This window comes from Delphinus delphis, chromosome 11, assembly GCF_949987515.2.
Source record: "Delphinus delphis chromosome 11, mDelDel1.2, whole genome shotgun sequence".
NCBI lineage: Eukaryota > Metazoa > Chordata > Mammalia > Artiodactyla > Delphinidae > Delphinus > Delphinus delphis.
Window position 1 is genome coordinate 24,532,967 of NC_082693.1, and position 21,362 is coordinate 24,554,328.

General features: G+C 42.0%; 1 protein-coding gene across 2 annotated transcripts in view; it reads left to right on the plus strand.

The window, feature by feature from the left end:
* The first annotated feature begins 1,813 nt into the window (after positions 1 to 1,813).
* The window catches only part of FAR2 (fatty acyl-CoA reductase 2), a 137,647-nt gene continuing 118,098 nt past the window's right edge, over positions 1,814 to 21,362 (plus strand). The window contains exons 1-2 of one of the 2 annotated variants that reach the window (XM_060024528.2): positions 1,814 to 2,090; positions 8,323 to 8,366. The gene's annotated coding sequence lies outside the window, so the exon portion shown is untranslated. The remainder of the gene's footprint in view (positions 2,091 to 8,322; positions 8,367 to 21,362) is intronic. The other variant, XM_060024526.2, reaches the window with a different exon arrangement.

Genomic DNA, 21,362 nt, shown 5'->3' on the forward strand with positions numbered 1-21,362 from the left:
ATGGTTTTGTAGCCTATAATAATGTTGCATTTTATTTATCAACACTCCACTGAAAATATGTTTTCTATTTTCTACTTTATAAATAGTGTTGTAATAAACATGAACTTTGTCCATATTACATTTCTCTTTTGTGGATTACTTTCTTTGGATATATTCTAAGAAATGAGAATCCTATATCAAAATATTCAGAACGGGCTTCCCTGGTGGCGCAGTGGTTGAGAGTCCGCCTGCCGATGCGGGGGGCACGGGTTCGTGCCCCGGTCCGGGAGGATCCCACGTGCCGTGGAGCGGCTGGGCCCATGAGCCATGGCCACTAGGCCTGCGCATCCGGAGCCTGTGCTCCGCAATGGAAGGGGCCACAGCGGTGAGAGGCCCGCGTACCACAAAAAAAAACCCAAAAGATTCAGAACAATAAAAAATTTTTGAGTGATTCAACATTTTAAGCCTTGGAAACTTGTTGCAACAAGAGTTGTAACAATTTACCTTTTCCGCTATGTGATGAGTGATTTCAACACTCATCACATAGCAGTGATTTCAATCTCACCACCATTTGACAGTATCATTTCAGTACACGTTGTTTGGGGAACACATTCAGACTTATTCTTGAGTGGGAGGAGCGATAACGAAGAGTATATTTATGTGGTCCTAACTTTTTCTGTCTCTCTTGCTTTCAGGTAAAATCACCAGAGAAAATTAGCCACCGTAACTTTAGGCTACACTTTGCTTAATACATTCAATTGAAGAGAGTCCAATAGAAGAGAATTCAAGATGGGTGTGAATTTTTTCTAATGCAAAAACTGGCTCGTATTAACTCCAACTTGCATGAATTAAATTTTATTTCTTTGTATGTCGATTGTTGTAATGAGGAGAATGAAGACAACTTATAGGGCAATGTTCCTTTTTTAGCTTTTCTTAACATAGCATGTTTATTTGGGAATTTACCTTCCACCTTGTCCAAGAAATGAGGTTGGGCGTTGGCCGTTTTCAGCACGTCCTGGCTGAGGACTGTGACAGCTCCACTCACGTGCCTCTCTGTCCCTCTACAAGTCTTCCCTGACGACGGTCCAGTTTTACCGTTTAAAATGTAACAGTGACCAAAGCAAATCCCCCCAAAGCTAAGCTACCAGGCTTATAAACAAAACGTTTTTGTTGTTGTTTGTTTGCCTGCTTTTTGTTTGTTTTTTAATCTGATGAGAAGCTCTGATGAGCAAAGCTGGCCGGCTGCACTCTTGCAGCCGCATCTCTGATCCTTTCTAGTTTCCTATCCACCTACCCACTCCCACCTGACGCAGACAGAGCCTGATTTCTGCCCTCCACACCCTGGACATGAGTTAACCGCGCCTCCGGCCCCTCCTGGATTTTTAAAAGGACACTGCCCTGGTCGGTCATTGCCAGGCGCCTCCGCAGTCTGGAGCAGACACCAGAGCATCCCTCCCACTGGGCGTACAGTACGGACGAGCTGAGTAAACTCGGATTTTTGGCTGCCTTTTCTGCTAGGGTGGGTGGGGAAAGATGTGTCCTCCAAGCGTTCACGGTAGAACCTCTGACCCTCTGTCTCCCCCTGCCCCCCAACTCTCTCTCTCTCTCTCTCTCTTTCTCTCAAGGTGTAGGAGCTCTCCTTTTCCAGACCAGAGAGGGGCGCCTTTCCTGTTCCCTTACCCCTCACCCACCGATTTTTTTTTTAATGGGGGAAAAAATCCTAGCCGCGAGTAATAGCGAGTGGATCTGCTCCGAGCTGAATGAATGGAAGCTGCGGGGCAGGCCTGCGCGGACCGCCACCCTGCCCACGATGCGGTCCCCTCGCGGCCTGTAGGGCCCTCGCCAGCCCCTCGCCCTCCTCCCGCCCCGGGCAGAGGCCGCCGCCAGCTCCGCACCCGACGCCGAGGCCGCGGCGGCCGAGGGGAAGGTCGGAGGGAGGGTGGTTTCCTCCCGCCCCACACCCAGTCTCCGAGCCGGATATATAGAGTGTCACGTTTGGGAACCGAAAGACAAGAGCAGCTTCCTCGTGGCCGGAGCACTTCCCGGAGCCCCGGGGAAGGACCGGGATTTAGAGGACCACTAGTTGAGCCCGCCCCGCGCCGGAGGAGCAGGTACTCAGGGTCGCAGCCGGGCCGCGCGAGCGCCCACGCCTCCGCCGGCGAGGAGCCGCCCGGGGTGGCCGGGAGGCAGGGCTCGGCGGGGTCTGCAGAGAGGACGAGGCAGCAGCGGGGCCCCGCGGCAGGGTGGGCTCGGGCCCCGGCGGGGTCTGCAGAGAGGGCGAGGCAGCCGCGGGGCCCCGCTGCAGGGTGGGCTCGGGCCCCGGCGGGGAGACGCGCGGTTTCCGCGGCTCTGCCCCGGAGCTGCCCCCGGCCGCCCTCAGCCATCCGGCCGCGGCTTAGGCGCGCTGGGCGCCGGCATCGTCCGCCAAGGTGGGTCACGCGGGGGCGGGAAGGGCGCGCGTGACGGGAACGGGCAGACTGGGCTAACTTGGGAGCCGCGCCGCGGCCGCGGGCCCGGGGAAACAGAGGCGCCGGCCGGGTCTGGCGGAGGCCTCCTCGGCCCCCGGGGCTGTTCCAGGAGAGAGCAGGGCCACGTGGGGCGCGGTGGCCGCCCTCCCTGCGCCCTGGACTGTCGGGGCGCGCTTTCCGGCCCCTAGTCCCATCCCGGGCTGTGCACGACCGGACCCTCCCACCCGGGCCTCGCCGGGTACCGAGCCCCAGGCTGAAAAGGGCCGGAGCGGTCCCGGGGCGGCCGGGGCGGGGTCTGTCCCCGTCCGAAGTTTTCCACCTCTTCCTGAGGGGCCTGGGCGTCTTGGAGGTAGCAGGGGAGCAGGTACCAGATTCCAAGGGGTGTAGATGGCTTGAGGGAAGGCTGCTGGCACCCCTGGCGATTACTCACGGGGCAATTCCATTCAGTTAAAAGAATTAATGACCGACTTCATCCTAGAAACCTCCTACTTTTCACCTGGTGGGATGAGTAGAATTATGAACACTTATTCTTCGAAGGATGAGTTACCAGGTGTGAGCAACCAAGGTTCTCTCTGGACCTGCCAGAGCTTCGGCGGCTGGTTGAATCATGTAGATTGTCCCATTGTGCCATGAACAGGGACAAGAGTGGGAACAGCAGACTGACCAGGAACTCAAGTGAATCGTGCTTTTCTGCTTGTTAGAGGCTGCATCAAGAGAAGTTTGACACTCTGTGCAAGTGGATATTTGAGAATTTCCCTGCTGTTTCAGTTACCCATCTCTCTGTATCCCCATTCATATGAGTTGGAGATTTGGCTGGGGAGCATATCTAGTCTAAACGGGCAAAGAGACTAAATAAAATTTTAAGGCAGCCACTCAGACTGAAGGAGCAGGGCTTTCAGCAAAATCCGCTATTAGGGATATTTGTGTGTGAGACTTATAGGAGATGGCCATGGGGTTTTACCAGCCGGACTCAAGAGTTGCAGCATTTCTTCCGTAGTATTTCTCGGGATGCAGGTCTTCAGAGCACTCTTTCCCTGTTTCTGAGGGCATCTTCTGAACCTGCTTTAACAAATGCCTACTTTACTCCTATTTCTAACGTTGGGTTATAATTATCTATAACATCGATATAAATCAGCACGAGTTGGTAAATCTTACATTTCTCCTTAACTTAAAAGAGGGAGCGTGACATCTAATTACAGAAGAAGAAGGAGAAGCTTCCTTTAAGGGAGTAAAAATAAATAAAATAGCTCCTACTTGGGTATATCACTTTGGGGTTTGTGAAGAACGTCATCATCTTGATGTCTCACCATTCCCTTTCCTATCTTCTGAAGGTACATTCAGATGTTATTTCTTTCTGACAACATCTGGGCAGCCTTAAGAATTCTTTGTCTTTGCATTAATACTTGTGCACCCATGAAAACTCACGCATGTACAAATAGTCTCTGAAGGAACATGCACCTGCTGTCCCTGCCAGTCTCTTGTGACTCTGTGTTTGGTCTCTTTGAGAACATTTATTACTCTTGAAGAAGCATTCTTAATGCTTTATTTTGTTAACAGACCACTTAAGGATCTGATGAAAGCTATGGAATATGAAAAAGAAGCATATACATATTAACAGAATTCTGCCTACAATTTCAGGCGCTCACAGCCTCCCTGATACTTAATCACCCAGATGTTAGAGGTTCAGAGGCCTCAGGCAGGGCCAGCTCACAGGGCCCAATACTTGGAAAAGGGCCCTGCACTTGGTTTAATGTTCTGCTGTCGCTTTCAGCTGTCTTAGTAATTTTCAAACAAGGAACTCCAAATTTTCATTTTACACTAGACCCTGCAAATTCTGTAGCCAGTCCTGAGGCCAGGTTCACAAGCCTGTTCTGTCACTTCCTGAATAACAACCCTGTCTCAGCCATCCTACACTGCAGGTAAATTCTCTGACACAAACGGAAAGTTAGCTGCTGCATGCTTCTGTCATTAAGTCCTTCTACGCCCAATTTCCTCATTGACAAAATAAAGATAACAGACAATATCTACTACTCTATTCATCTTAAAGAGTCATTGTGAAAACAGATAGGTAAAAAGAGCTAATAATTGTAAAACTGTCGACTTACCTTGAAGAGTACTATACTAACAAAGACAGTATTGTTACAGGCTTAACTTTTCTAATCCATGTTTCAGAAGTAGCTTGAGGAAGGCTGGTTAAGTACATTAACAGGGTTGCAGAACCTTTATAACCCTTATATTTTGGTGGGAGAAAAAATAAAACAAAAAGTAGCTACGGTTTGTGGTATTTTAAATATTCCTTAAAAGTCTTTATTTGGTCAAGACTGGAACTGGCAACTAAAAGTACAGAATACCTTCCTGGATCCCAAAGATACTTCCTGAATTAAATTGATGTTTCAGTGGAATTCATCCAAAATTGAACAATGAAAAACTGAGTCATTGATTGAAATTTTTGAGAAGGTATCCTTTTTGCCTCATTTAACTTTTAAATATTCATACTTTCAAAACCCTGAGCAAGGCACTCTTTTAAATATTCTGGGAGATACTTGGCAATATAAAGTACACCTAGTCCCCTACCAAGTTGTCTTCACCTTCTGTACCATTGGGGGAGGAACTTAGAAACCCTGGGCCTGTCCTCTTTCCCCACACTCCTCCCTTTATTGCTTCTCTCTGACCTCAGAACTTATCCTTTCCACAGCTTTCATTCCCAGTATGATGGCAACACACCCAGAAGGGTTGAGGAAGAAAATAGAGTAAAAGGAAATGGGTCAAACTTCCGTATCAAAGTCTTAAAATAGGGGCACCAGAGAAGGTAGATGGAGACTCCTTTCATGCAGCACTCTGTGCAGAGGCGTGCTGTGAACTTTAGGGTATGAAGTACCAAGTCCTGTACTCGATAGATTTATGACATCATTGGCAAGACGAAATATGTAAATATAAGGTGTTAATTAACATAACAGATACATTGTTAAGAGGCAATATAAGATTAGGCACCAAATGAATGGTACAGAAAATAAGTGCCATGAGTTCCCAAGAAGAGAATAAAATAAACTGAAATGGTTAGAGAAGCATAAGAGGAGAGTTACATGAGATGGCCTTAAAATTCCACTCCTAATAGAAATGAATGATTGAACCTTCTGGGTGATAATTGTGCAAAAGATGAAAATCTGGATGGAACTAAAGTTTCATGTAAGGAAAAGGCAGGAGATAAAACGAAGAGAAATTTCCACTGGTTAGCTTCAGTCGTGTAATACATAATTATTAAGCCCATTCTGTGACCAGACACAATGCCAATTTTTCTGCATTTAGTGTGGAATAAAGCAGATGTGTCCCCTATCCTTTTGGATCTCACAGGCATTTAAAAAATAAACATATAATAAGAAAATTTTGGAAGTAGCATGGAGAATAACAGGTGCAATGAAAAAACCAGGGGTTGACTCAGATTTGGTGGTTTGTGAAGGTCTCTGACAAAGAAAGATTTAAATTGATATTTGAAGGAAGCATAGGGATTAACTTGGCAAAAAGAAAAAAAAAGAATGGAGGGAAAAGCAATCTGGGCAGAGGAAATAGCAAGTAGGAAGACTGTAAGGAAAGGAAAAACCTGGAAGTGTTCAAGGAACAGAAAGAAGGCACGTGTTTTGGGTGAGGGAGTTGCTGAGAGGCCGGACGTGTGTGTGTGTGTGTGTGTGTGTGTGTGTGTGTGTGTGTGTGTGTGTTGGGGGGTGGCTAGGCAGGAACCTGGTCATGTAGATCCTCACAGATCTTGATAAAGATTCTGAATTTTATTTTAATGAGAAGCTTTTGAAGACTTTGAAGCCGGAGACTAATTTAAATTTTAAGACCTTTGTAGCTGCAATTAGGAGAATGGACGAGCGGGATCAGGGGTTGGAAGTAGGACAGAGCTGGTGATGGTGCGGACAGGCAAGATGGAGAGAAGTGGGCAGACTTGAAGTGCATTTCAGAAGTAGAATTGATAGACCTTGGTGATAGATCGGCGATGAGAAGTGGCTAAGCAAAGAAGTGTGATAATAAATTCCTCCAGTAGATACTGCTCTATGTTTATAATCCAAAACCATAGTCTCCTGATGCATAAGATTTAGAGTTGCCACAGAAGAGCTGAAAAGTGACATGGAAACTGATAACGCTGCCTGGTATCTCTGGAAAGTGTGCCAGGCTGTTGGGATAGAGGTGAGCGAGCAGAAGATAATATGCGTTTCATATTATCATTTCTACTGTTGAGATTATCAATGAACTGTGCACGAACTTTATAATTTTTAAGAGGTTACCACCGAAACAAATATGACTTCTGTCTTTCTGACTTGAGCACACTGATGGCACATGGGGTAATCTCCTAAAATGACGAAAACCCGGAGAGAAAAGTCTGATCCCCACCAAAGTGATTGATCTACAACATAAGTTACTCCCCTGCTTAGAAGCTTTCCATTCTTCCACCTTGTCTGTATCAGTGTCCCAAAATGCAGTCTGTGGACCATTAGTTTCTCGGGATATTAATAACAGTCAAGTGAAGAAAAAAAAACTTCCCTCATCACATAAGCTTGAGAAACACTTAATTTAACCTAGTTAAGCAGTCTTATTGTGGGAATCCTCAAAGCCTTTAACATACTGATAATGCACTTTAAGAATCATCAAGAAAGAAGAGATATTTTATGCTGCATTTCCTAAACTTACTTGACCTTGAAATGCTTTTTTTGGCAGAACATCTAACAGAGTCAGCATTCAGCATAACACACTTTGGGAAATGCTGCCCTATATTAATAGATTAAACCTTTTAACATCCACAGCTGTCTATTAACCATCGGCTTCTCTCATGTCTTTGATGCTACTGCTTAGTTGGAAGGAAGCAGAAGACCGGAATTGAACTGACTCTGTTAATAAGTTCTGAGTTGATGATGAAAACAATTCTAACATATGGATAATAGATGAAGAGATATTCACAAGCAAGGTCTGCAGTCTGACTAAAAACAATTTTTAAAAAATTTTAACTTCTACTTCCCTGGCAAGGCTATGCAGGACCTCTCGGAGGTCTAGATGTACACGTGAGAAAGCTGAAGTCTAGATGTACACGTGAGAAAGCTGAAGCATAGACAATGGGGAAGATTTCACAGGACGTTTTGTGTCCCATGGGAGGTCTGAGCCTTATTTGATGTTCATAGTATATCCCCGGCAGCGCAACACAGTGTGAATACATAGGACGTCTGTAGGAGCAATGATATTGCACTGAATCTTATACATCTTCTTTACTGGTCCCCAGCACATCTGCATGGTGGTGGGATCGAGCCAGAAGTGTGATTTATGACCAAAGAATAACCAGCAGAGCAGAGCAGAAGAGACAAGTTCAAACAGCTATGGACTCTGGCCACGGCTTCATCCACCTGGTGCTCTAGCTTAGGGGTTAGCAAACTATGGCCTGAGGGCCAAATCTGAATCCTGCCTATTTTTGTATATCTCTTGGGCTAAGAATAGTGCTTATATTTTTAAGTGGTTGAAAAAAATCAAAAGAAGAATAATGTTCTCTGGCAAATGAAAATTATATGAAATTCAAATTTCAGTATCCATGAGTGAAGTTTTATTGGAAATCAGACAGTGCCGTACACCTATTCGTCCTATTGTCTATGGCTGCTTTGGGACTCCACGTAATGAGTAGCTGTGATTTGCAAAGCCTAATATATTTACCATCTGGCCCGTTAACATAAAATGTTTGCTGGCCCCTGCTCTAGGCTACTAAACTCACTGGCCATAGATAATTTTAATAGATTTGTTTTATTTATTAGGGGTAGTCTTAGTTCAAGCTGCTATAACAAAGTACCGTAGACTGGGTGGCTTATAAACAACAAAAATTTATTTCTTACTGTTCTAGAGGCTGCGGGTCCAAGATGAAGGCACCAGCAGATGTGCTGTCTGGTGAGAACAACTTCCTGGTTCATAGATGTCCTTCTCTCCATTGTAACTTCACACGGTGGAAGGAGCAAGGGGGTTCTCAGGAGTCTCTTTTATAAGGGCACTAATCCCATTCACAAGGGATCTGCCCTTATGACCTAATCACCTCCCAGAGGCCCCACCTCCATACACCATCACATTGGAGACTAGATTTCAACATACACATTTTGGGAGGACTGAAACATTCAGTCCATGTCAAGGTAGAAATACAAATAGGTAAACTGACGGTCTAGAAGCTCCTCAAATGTTATTACCATCGGAGTCATGACAATGCCATTTATTGTGGATTAGTGTAGCTAGTGTTAGCTGCCAATGTGAGGTGCAGAAGACAGTCTTGCAGGTGATAGCTTTTGAAAGTTATTCAAACATTTGAATTCATATGTAAAGGATGGGGCCTCAGATAAACATACCCAGCATCTAAGAGGTAGAGGGGGTAATTAACACCAATATTACTTAGCTGTTGAAGTCTGCTACCTCTAAGCATGGATCTTCTGTGAGTAGTCACCTCTGAATTTTATTTCAATAAAGCAAATCTGTCTTTTATTAATGCATCCTTTTTGTGAAGAGTGATGGTTTAAGGGTGACACTCTTAAGTTTGGGGTGACAAATATATTTTTTGTCATCCCCACCACATGCCTATTTTATTTATTTACTAATTATTTTTTATACATCTTTATTGGGGTATCATTGCTTCAGAATGCTGTGTTAGTTTCTATTGTACAACAAAGTGAATCAGCCATATGCATACATATATACCCATATCCCCTCCTTCTTGAGCCTCCCTCCCACCCTCCCTATCCCACCCATCTAGGTCATCTCAAAGCACCGAGCTGATCCCCCTGTGCTATGCAGCTGCTTCCCACTAGCAATCTGTTTTATATTTGGTAGTGTGTATATGTCGATGCTTCTCTCACTTCGCCCCAGCTTCCCACTCCCCTCCCCGTGTCCTCAAGTCCATTCTCTAGTGTCTGCATCTTTATTCCTGCCCTGCTCCTAGGTTCATCAGTACCATTTTTTTAAGATTCCATATATATGCATTAGCATACAGTATTTGTTTTTTCTCTTTCTGACTTACTTTACTCTGTATGACAGACTCTAGGTCCATCCAGCTCACTACAAATAGCTCAGTTTCGTTTCTTTTTATGGCTGAGTAATATTCCATTGTATATATGTGCCACATCTTCTTTATCCATTCATCTGTCAATGGACACTTAGGTTGCTTCCATGTCCTGGCTATTGTTAATATTGCTGCAGTGAACATTGTGGTACATGTCTCTTTTTGAGTCATAGTTTTCTCAGGGTATATGCCCAGTAGTGGGATTGCTGGGTCATATGGTAGTTCTATTTTTAGTTTTTTAATGAACCTCCATACTGTTCTCCATAGTGGCTGTATCAATTTACATTCCCACCAACAGTGCAGGAGGGTTCCCTTTTCACCACACCCTCAATGAGTCTGTATTTTTGGTACAAGACTCCCCAGGTGCTTCATACATAACCAGCACAGCACAGGTACAAATGTGGGGACAGCTGGTGTAGGTGCTTCCATGGGACTTAGAACCAGAAGATGGGAGATGGAGGCCTGTGCTTAGGTCTATCGCTGTGATCACAAAATCTTTCCAGGACACAGTGTTCTGTGGGAATCAAACAGATTGCCAGCCACATTCATCAGGGGACTTTCCATGACTAATTCAGAGACCTGCCTTTAATAAAAAAAAAAAAAAAAAGAATTGGTTTCAGGTGAGATCTTTATTCAATAGCCATTTTTCCACTTTAGTCAACACTATATCAAAGCAAAAAATATTATATATTTCTTTTTGTAGAGAACATGATTGAGTAGACAGTGAAAAAAATTCATCTTACTTTAATTGGCAGACACTAAAAATAGCATGTGTCTATTGCTTTAGTCATGGTTTATTTTTAAAGTCCTAGATAATTTTGTAAACTTAACCTCTGCAGTCCAGCAAAAGCCCTTTCCAGCTGCAGTTGACAATGCGTCCCCTTTGGCTTTTGGACATGCTCTTACCTTGGGGTTTTGTTTTGTTTTGGTTTGGTTTTTTGCGGTACGCGGGCCTCTCACCGCTGTGGCCTCTCCCGTTGCGGAGCACAGGCTCCGGATGCGCAGGCTCAGCGGCCATGGCTCACGGGCCCAGCCGCTCCACGGCATGTGGGATCTTCCCGGACCGGGGCACGAACCCGTGTCCCCTGCATCGGCAGGCGGACTCTCAACCACTGCGCCACCAGGGAAGCCCCTATTACCTTGTTTTTAATGCATTTTAACTTCCTAGGCTCCTCCAGAGATGGCTCCAAAGTGTTGAAACACACACTTGAGGGGAAGAGGAGAAGGGAAAGCTCTTCCTTGTGAATCTGTGTAAAAAAAGGCAAAAATCCGGCCTCTTCTATCCACTTACCCAACCATCCACCTCAGCTGGGAGGTGCTGGGTCAGTAAAATTCGCTGGTGAATAACAGGATGACCATAGGAGGCAAGAATAATATTTCCTGAGCCAAGAAATGAGAAAAAGTCATTGTGAAAATGCTCCACATTTTAGATCATTTTAGAAAAATGGTGCACTATTTATCATAGGTCAGCGAGAGGACACATTCCACAAAAGTCAGCACAAACTCCAGTATTCTTGAGGGCAGGATAGTTGGAAATTAGGAAGATCATTAAATTATGTGTCTGGTCCCAACATATTTGAAACCACTGAAGCGCTTCAAGCAGAATTAGATCCACCAATGCACGATATTGTCAAGAAACTGGAAGAATCTGCCCAGAAGAATTTGATAACCTGAACAAAAGAAGCTCTGTGTAACAATTCACTATGTGTGCACGTATTAAAGACTTTTTTTTATTATTTTCAAGAAAGGACATTTAGTACTAAAAAGTGTGTGGATAGTAGCAGCATAGTTTTATGCAGTAATAAAAGCATCTTAAAGATAGATAGGGCTTCCCTGGTGGAGCCGTGGTTGAGAGTCCGCCTGCCGATGCAGGGGACACAGGTTCGTGCCCCGGTCCGGGAAGATCCCACATGCCGCGGAGCGGCTGGGCCCGTGAGCCATGGCCGCTGAGCCTGCGCATCCGGAGCCTGTGCTCCGCAACGGCAGAGGCCACAGCAGTGAAAGGCCCGCGTACCGCCAAAAAAAAAAAAAAAAAAAGATAATATTCATTTAATAAAAATAGAATTATTTGTCTAAAACTTAAGAGAAACTGTCCACTTAATTCCACATGAAACATAAGTGTAAATAAGATACTCTGATAAATATTAATGAAATCAATTTTATGTCAGCCTGTGTATTTTTATTTCTATTATGCTGTAACTGTTGTCTCATTCTGAATTGACTCGTTTCCATTGTGTTTGTTTACATGAGACCTTTAGGACCTATTTGTTCTGAAGATAAGTGTATGATCTAAAGGATGGACACGTGTTCTCGTACCAAGAAGCTTTGAGAGCATTAAGATCCACTTACAAAACTATTCTCCAAGCTGCAGGAGAGTTTGAAAGAGTTAATAGTTCCATCCAAATAAGCAGTTTCCTTCTTTCTTGGTAACCTGTAGTTGCCAAACCTCTCTCCTTAGTAGAACTGTGACTTTGCTTCTTCCTTCTTCTCTTCTTACTATTTTGGTCCAGTCCTGCCTGAAGCAATGGTTATGCAAGTGCTGCTGAGTGCACTACTGATCACAGGATTGCACTTTAGGTAAATTTAGGTCTCAGTTTCTTTTAGGACAGAGTGAAACTTTCTCAAATTAGCCTTCCCTAAACTCTTAGACATACTATATACATACATACATATTGCACCATCTTATCTACTCCACATAGTGGTGACTACAAATAGCTTTGCCTTAACTAACTCTGTTCACATTCTAAATTGTAGAATGTTCAAGTACCTTATCTATATTTGCTCTAATTCCCTTATTTTATAGAAAAGAAAAAGTCAGTCCCAAAAACACAAGGGGACTTGTCACTTATCTATTTAAGTGTAGAATAATATCCAGATGTTATGACTGCAAATCCCATGAGCATTTTATTCCATTCGTTCATTCATTCATTCATTCAATTCACTACCATGTGCCAGGCCAGGTGTTTAGCTCTGCAAATATAGTGGTCAACAAGTTATAGTACCTCCCCTTAAGCTTTAGTGCCCCCTATTCATTGGGCAATTTCTGACCAGTTAAAACTTTGGAGTTTGTGAAATCTTTCAGCGAAGATCCTCAGTGTGAAAATAAAAAATATGCATATATTTTTATTTCCCATTCTTCCCCTCCTAACCAGCCCCAGTCAGTGATTTAGCTTCCCATAGCCCTGAGCAGTTAACACCAAGAAGGGGGTGATGGGAAATGGAATTAAAATGAATTAAAGTCCACAGGGAAGATAATGAAAATTCTCCCCAAGGAAACAATGTTCTCCTTTATTCACCATAAATCCTGAGGATTAAATTAGCCTGTGCCGCCCTCCTCTCAGTTACTGACTCTTTCCCCAAACCTGGCTGTGGACTGGGTTCAATCTTCATGCTTCCCCCTTTCCTTTCTGCCCTTAAAGATAGACGTACAATCTCTTTGTGATTTAAGTAACTGCTCTTCATTGTGGATAAATAAATAGGGGAAGAGCAAAAACAACCAACGTGGGAAAGTTACAGAGTTTCCAGAACGGTACCTTTGAGTCTTGGCATAGGGCTAGTATGTTGCTGGCTTCCTTTGAGTCTTGGCATAGGCTAGTTAGTTGCTGGCTTCCTGTGTGATGACAGCTGGAAACCCCATTATCTTCAGCCATCCATCTTTATTTCTACAAGTGAGATCAAAAACCAATACTCTGTTTTAAAAATCCTCACCTGTACTCTTAAATCTGGATGAGTATGGGTATCTGTCTGATGGGAGGATTTATAACTTTCAACAGAGTTTCAAAGAGGTTGTGACCAAAACAACATGGGAAACCACTGCTTTAGGAACAATCAAGTGGTTATTTTACTTCCTTGAAGACCTCCAGACCCAGGAAAGATCCATTCTGAGGATTCTTCCCAAGGATCATAGAACTGTTTGAGATGCTTAGGTTTTCCTGATCCATCTTCAGTGTGTCACATGATTCAGAGCATTCCATTGTTCCAAAACAGAAAAGAGATCATGTGATTCCCCTGCCTAACACCTTCCACTGCTCCCCATCCTTTAGAGCAGCCTTGCCAAGTGTGTGAGATGCTAGTTGAGGCAGGTGTGTGGGGGGGTGGGTTTCCCTAATGCAGAAGAGCTTTTAGCATCACCCTCCCCTCCTGCATCTCAGGAATCTGGAGTCTAGAAAAATCAAGATGTTGGCAGGGTTGGTTCCTTCCCAGGACTGTTAGAGAAACATCTGTTCTAGGCCTATTCTTAGCTCGTAGATGGCCATCTTCTCCCTGTGTCTTTAACTCCCCTGCCCTCTGTGCATATCTATGTGTCCAAATTTCCTCTTTTTTTTTTTTTGCGGTTACACGGGCCTCTCACTGTTGTGGCCTCTCCCGTTGCACAGCACAGGCTCCGGACGCGCAGGCTCAGCAGGCATGGCTCACGGGCCCAGCCGCTCCACGGCAGGTGGGATCTTCCCGGACCAGGGCACGAACCCGTGTCCCCTGCACCGGCAGGTGGACTCTCAACCACTGAGCCACCAGGGAAGCCCCAAATTTCCTCTTTTTTAAGGACACCAGTCATAATGGATTAGGGGTCCACCCTACTCTAGTATGGTTTCATCTTAACTTAATTAGTTACCTCTACGATAATCTTATTTCCAAATTAGGTCACATTCTGAGATACTGCAGTTGAGGACTTTAACATATGAATTTTAGGAGGACAGAATTCAATCCATAACACCCAGGAAACTAATACTTGATTCCTCCTTACCACCATGGAATATGGTGATGAAACTACAAGGCGCTTTCAGTGTTACTCTAACAAAACAAAACAAAACAAAACAAAACAACCACAAAAAGCAAAAAAGCAAAGAAAAAACAAAACCAAAACCTATGCATTTTAGGTATGGTTTAATAATGAACATAAGTAATAACTATTTTCACCAAGAGTTTCTTCTCCATATGATTTTTATTATTTTTTATGAAGTGTGACTTAAATGTGGAAAAGTGAATATATCATAAATACAATAATAAGTAGCTCTCAGATTTCAACTTCCAGACTTAAAAAAATATAAAACATTACCAGCATCCCATAAGCTGCCATCTAGTCATTACCTATTCACCCCCAAAGTAACCATTATCCTGACCGCTAAGTCATAGATTAGCAAGATTCAAACATAGATTAGCTTTGCCAGTTTTTGGAGTTTTATATGTAAGTAAAATAATACAGTGTGCATTATTTTCTATCCACCTTCTTCACTCAACATTATGTTCATAAGATTCATTCAAATGATTCTGTATTCATTCTTCTCAAGGGCTCATGGAACATTCTCCAGGATAGATCATATCTTGGGTCATAAATCAAGCCTTGGTAAATTTAAGAAAATTGAAATTGTATCAAGTATCTTTTCCAACCGCAACACTATGAGACTAGATATCAATTACAGGAAAAAATCTGTAAAAAATACAAACACATGGAGGCTAAACAATACACTACTTAATAAGCAAGAGCTCACTGAAGAAATCAAAGAGGAAATTAAAAAATACCTAGAAACAAATGACAATGAAAACACGACGACGCAAAACCTATGGGATGCAGCAAAAGCAGTTCTAAGAGGGCAGTTTATAGGAACACAATCCTTCCTTAAGAAACAAGAAACATCTCAAATAAACAACCTAACCTTGCACCTAAAGCAATTAGAGAAAGAAGAACAAAAAAAAACCAAAGTTAGCAGAAGGAAAGAAATAATAAAGATCAGGTCAGAAATAAATGAAAAAGAAATGAAGGAAATGATAGCAAAGATCAATAAAACTAAAAGCTGGTTCTTTGATAAGATAAACAAAATTGATAAACCATTAGCCAGACTCATCAAGAAAAAAAGGAAGAACTCAAATCAATAGAATTAGAAATGAAAAAGGAGAAGTAACAACTGACACAGCAGAAATACAAAGGATCATGAGAGATACTACAAGCAACTATATGCCAATAAAATGGACAACCTGTAAGAAATGGACAAATTCTTAGAAATGCACAAGCTTCCGAGACTGAACCAGGAAGAAATAGAAAATATGAACAGACCAAACACAAGCACTGAAATTGAAACAGTGATTAAAAATCTTCCAACATAACTGATTCACTTTGTCATAAAGCAGAAACTAACAAACACACCATTGTAAAGCAATTATAGTCCAATAAAGATGCTAAAAAAAAAAAAAAATTTTCCAACAAACAAAAGCTCAGGACCAGATGGCTTCACAGGCAAATTCTACCAAACATTTAGAGAAGAGCTAACACCTATCCTTCTCAAACTCTTCCAAAATATAGCAGAGGGAGGAACATTCCCAAACTCATTCTACAAGGCCACCATCACCCTGATACCAAAACCAGACAAAGATGTCACAAAGAAAGAAAACTACAGGCCAATATCACTGATGAACATAGATGCAAAAATTCTCAACAAAATACTAGCAAACAGAATCCAACAGCACATTAAAATGATCATACACCATGATGAAGTGGGGTTTACCCCAGGAATGCAAGGATTCTTCAATATATGTAAATCAATCAATGTGATACACCATATTAACAAATTGAAGGAGAAAAACCATATGATCATCTCAATAGATGCAGAGAAAGCTTTTGACAAAATTCAACACCCATTTATGATAAAAACTCTGCAGAGAGTAGGTATAGAGAGAACTTTCCTCAACATAATAAAGGCTATATATGATAAACCACAGCCAACGTCATCCTCAATGGTGAAAAACTGAAACCATTTCCACTAAGATCAGGAACAAGACAAGGTTGTCCACTCTCACCACTATTATTCAACATAGTTTTGGAAATTTTAGCCACAGCAATCAGAGCAGAAAAAGAAATAAAAGGAATCCAAATTGGAAAAGAAGAAGTAAAGCTGTCACTGTTTGCAGATGACATGATACTATACATAGAGAATCCTAAAGATGCTACCAGAAAACTACTAGAGCTAATCAATGAATTTGGTAAATTAGCAGGGTACAAAATTAATGCACAGAAATCTCTAGCATTCCTATACACTAATGATGAAAAATCTGAAAGTGAAATTAAGAAAACACTCCCATTTACCACTGCAACAAATAGAATAAAATATCTAGGAATAAACCTACCTAAGGAGATAAAAGACCTGTATGCAGAAAACTATAAGACACTGATGAAAGAAATTAAAGATGATACAAATAGATGGGTAGATATACCATGTTCTTGGATTGGAAGAATCAACATTGTGAAAATGACTCTACTACCCAAAGCAATCTACAGATTCAATGCAATCCCTATCAAACTACCACTGGCATTTTTCACAGAACTAGAACAAAAAATTTCACAATTTGTGTGGAAACGCAAAAGACACCAAACAGCCAAAGCAATCTTGAGAAAGAAAGACAGAGCTGGAGGAATCAGGCTTCCTGACTTCAGACTATACTACAAAGCCTCAATAATCAAGACAGTCTGGTACTTGTACAAAAACAGAAATATAGATCAATGGAACAGGATAGAAAGCCCAGAGATAAGCCCACACACATATGGTGACCTTATCTTTGATAAAGGAGGCAAGAATATACAGTGGAGAAAAGACAGCCTCTTTAATAAGTGGTGCTGGGAAAACTGGACAGCTACATGTAAAAGTATGAAATTAGAACACTCCCTAACACCATACACAAAAATAAACTCAAAATGGATTAAAGACCTAAATGTAAGGCCAGACACTATAAAACTGTTGGAGGAAAACATACGCAGAACACTCTATGACACAAATCACAGCAAGATCCTTTTTGACCCACCTCCTAGAGAAATGGAAATAAAAACAAAAATAAGCAAATGGGACCTAATGAAACTTAAAAGCTTTTGCACAGCAAAGGAAACCATAAGCAAGACCAAAAGACAACCCTCAGAATGGGAGAAAATATTTGCTAATGAAGCAACTGACAAAGGATTAATCTCCAAACTATACAAGCAGCTCATGCAGCTCAATATCAGAAAAACAAACAACCCAATCCAAAAATGGGCAGAAGACCTAAATAGACATTTCTCCAAAGAAGATATACAGATTGCCAACAAACACATGAAAGAATGCTCAACATCATTAATCATTAGAGAAATTCAAATCAAAACTACAATGAGATATCATCTCACACCGGTCAGAATGGCCATCATCAGAAAATCTAGAAACAATAAATGTTGGAGAGGGTGTGGAGAAAAGGGAACCCTCTTGCACTGTTGGTGGGAATGTAAATTGATACAGCCACAGTGGAGAACAGTATGGAGGTTCATTAAAAAACTAAAAATAGAACTAGCATACAACCCAGCAATCCCACTACTGGGCATATACCCTGAGAAAACCATAATTCAAAAAGAGTCATGTACCAAAATGTTCACTGCAGCTCTATTTACAGTAGCCAGGACATGGAAGCAACCTAAGTGTCCATCGACAGAGGAATGGATAAAGATGATGTGGCACATATATACAATGGAATATTACTCAACCATAAAAAGAAACGAAATTGAGTTATTTGTAGTGAGGTGGATGGACCTAGAGTCTGTCATACAGAGTGAAGTAAGTCAGAAAGAGGAAAACAAATACCGTATGGTAACAGATATATATGGAATCTAAGGGAAAAAAGGGTCATGAAGAACCTAGGTGCAAGACGGGAATAAAGACACAGACCTACTAGAGAATAGACTTGAGGATATGGGGAGGGGGAAGCGTAAGCTCTGACAAAGTGAAAGAGTGGCATGGACATATATACACTACCAAACGTAAAATAGGTAGCTAGTGGGAAGCAGCCGCATAGGACAGGGAGATCAGCTCGGTGCTTTGTGACCACCTAGAGGGGTGGGATAGGGAGGGTGGGATGGAGGGAGACGCAAGAGGGAAGAGATATGGGAACATATATATATATATAACTGATTCACTTTGTTATAAATCAGAAACTAACACACCATTGTAAAGCAATTATAGTCCAATAAAGATGTTAAGAAAAAATTTTGTGTATTCATTCTCCTTGCCGTCTAGTACTCCATACTGTGAATATACCACATTTAATTTATCTGTTCTACTGTTGATGAACAGTTAGGTAGTTTCCACTACCAAGTGCCACTAAGAATTTGGGAATAGTAGTACTAAGAACTTTCTTATGAATGTCTTTTGTTGAACATATGTGCATACTACAGTTGGGTATACCTCCATGTGGAAGTGATTTATGTAGAGAGCTTTAATAAAATCTGCCAAGGAGTTTCCCAAAGTGGTTGTACAGCATATACTCCCAGAAGCAGTAGTCAAGAAGTTATACTTATTCCACTTGTCAACACTCCTCATTGTCTGTTCTTTTCATTTTAGTCATTTCAGTGGAAGAGTAGTTGTGTGGCATAGTAGTTTTGCTTATATTTCTCTGGTAACTGAGAGTGGAGCACCTTTTTGTATATGGGATATTTGGATATCTTTTCTTGAGACGTGCCCAAGTCTTTGCCCATTTGTTTATTGGGTTTCTATTTTTTTTCACAATGATTTGTGCATATACTTTATCCTGGATGCAATACTTTTATTAGATATAGGTATTGTGAATGCCTTCTCCCAATTTGTGGCTTGCCTTTTTATGCTCTTAATTTTTTCTTTTGATGAACACAAATTCTTAATTTTAATAGAGCCCAATTTATTAGTATTAGTCTTTTATTGTTAATGTTTTTTGCCCACTTACAGATCGGGGAGTTGTTCTCTTTTAAAGACTAGATTGTTTTGCCTTTCATACTAAAATCTGCAATCCATCTGCAATTAACTTTCTATTTGATGTGGGAAATAAAAATTGCATTTCCATCTGGATATCCAATTGATCATTTATGAGAATTACGTATATGATTTCAAATCAGGGGACACAGTAGTAGCCTGGACACCTCAGTTAGAACTAACTCATTTAAACATGAAGTCATTTGAAACATATCTCACTGTAATGACTTCTGAAGCCCATTGTGACTATGAATGAATGTTCTAGGCCCCTCCGTGTTAAGATCAAAATACTTATTTTACCTGCTTATAGGATCCTAATTTCTGGTCTAATGGATTAAGTGAAATAAATTATTTTATTTCACACTCAGAAGTCAAAGTATAAAATTGAAAACAAATTTGGGCCCCAGATATAGTGACTGTGGATGAAGAAAATTCCTGTCTTAGTAGTGTGATGAGTTCATGATCAAACATTTGGGGAACAACAATCAAAAGACTTATCTTTGGGGCTTCCCTGGTGGCGCAGTGGTTGAGAGTCCGCCTGCCAATGCAGGGGACACGGTTTCGTGCCCCGGTCCGGGAAGATCCCACATGCCGCTGAGTGGCTGGGCCCGTGAGCCATGGCCGCTGAGCCTGCGTGTCGGGAGCCTGTGCTCCACAACGGGAGAGGCCACAACTGTGAGAAGCCCGCGTAAAAAAAAAAAAAAAAAGGCTTATCTTTGGTTATTAAGGAAGATAAGTAAAGGGTTTACCAGCTTCCATGGAACTTACATACTAATGTCTCACTAGTTTCCCCAACTCACTTCAGGTTGAAAGATAGGTAGAATAAGGAGAAATTGAAGACAGAAAGATTTAGGTGACCCTTCATTCTTTCATGCATTCAGTCAACAAATATTTATTTACTGTTTTTTTAACATCTTTATTGGCGTATAATTGCTTTACAATGGTGTGTTAGTTTCTGCTGTATAACAAAGTGAATCAGCTATACATATACATATATCCCCATATCTCCTCCCTATTGCTCTCCCTCCAACCCTCCCTATCCCACCCCTCTAGGTGGTCACAAAGCACGGAGCTGATCTCCCTGTGCTATGCAGCTGCTTCCCACTAGCTATCTATTTTACATTTGGTAGTATATATATGTCCATGCCACTCTTTCACTTCGTCCCAGCTTCCTCTTCCCCCTCAAGTCCATACTCTACGTCTTGTCAGGTGTCAGGTGTTGTGTCAAATCCTGTGAATATTAGGAAGAGTAAAACACAGTCACTATGTTTAAGGTGTTTGCAGGCCATCAGACAAAACAGACTAATAAGTAGCCAATTCCATATAAGGTGATGTTGCATGGGGACTCAGAGAGTTTGGCAGATACGATTTTCAACAGATTGAGGGGAGAATTGAGAACTGCTTCCCAAAAGAAGTGAGTTAAGCTTTGCTCAGTGAAGGGCAGGGCAGGACAAAGTGCATATGGTTGCGTGATGGGGGCATGGCCTCTGGTGCTGGTCTGCAAGCTGTGTGACCTGGGGTAAATCACTTTAATTTTTCTGTACCTTGGTTTCCTATTTGTAAAATGGGGTTTATAATAGTAAATGTCATGGAGTTGTTGTGCTGATTCATGAGTTAATACATGTAAGACATTTAGAAGAGTGATTGGCACAGTGAGTTGAGCTATTGTCATGGGCGAGGGTTAGAGAGTTATGATGGGTCCTGAAACTGCAGAGAAGCAAAGAGGCATTATCTGTAGCATGTGAGTCCATTGTGAGAACAGAGGTGGAGAGAGAAGAGCAGACACGGGCTCAGGAGTCCAGACTCTTGTCCCAATTCTGCTCCCTGCTTGCTCAGTGACTATATCTGTATTAGAAAAATGACTGGATTATCTCTGAAATCCCTTCTAGCTCTCATGCCCAATGATTCTGTGGCTCCTGCTGAGGTGGACTTAATAAATATCATTTGGATTCTTGTGGTAAAGAAATAAAAAAAGAAAGAAAATTCTATTCTGAGATTTCCAGCTAGTGACTGGGTGAGCGCTGATTCATTTCAAAAGAAATAGGCAAAGCATGAAGAGATTGGTGTATGGAGACTGAGAACGATATAGCACAGATTCATGCATAGAAATTT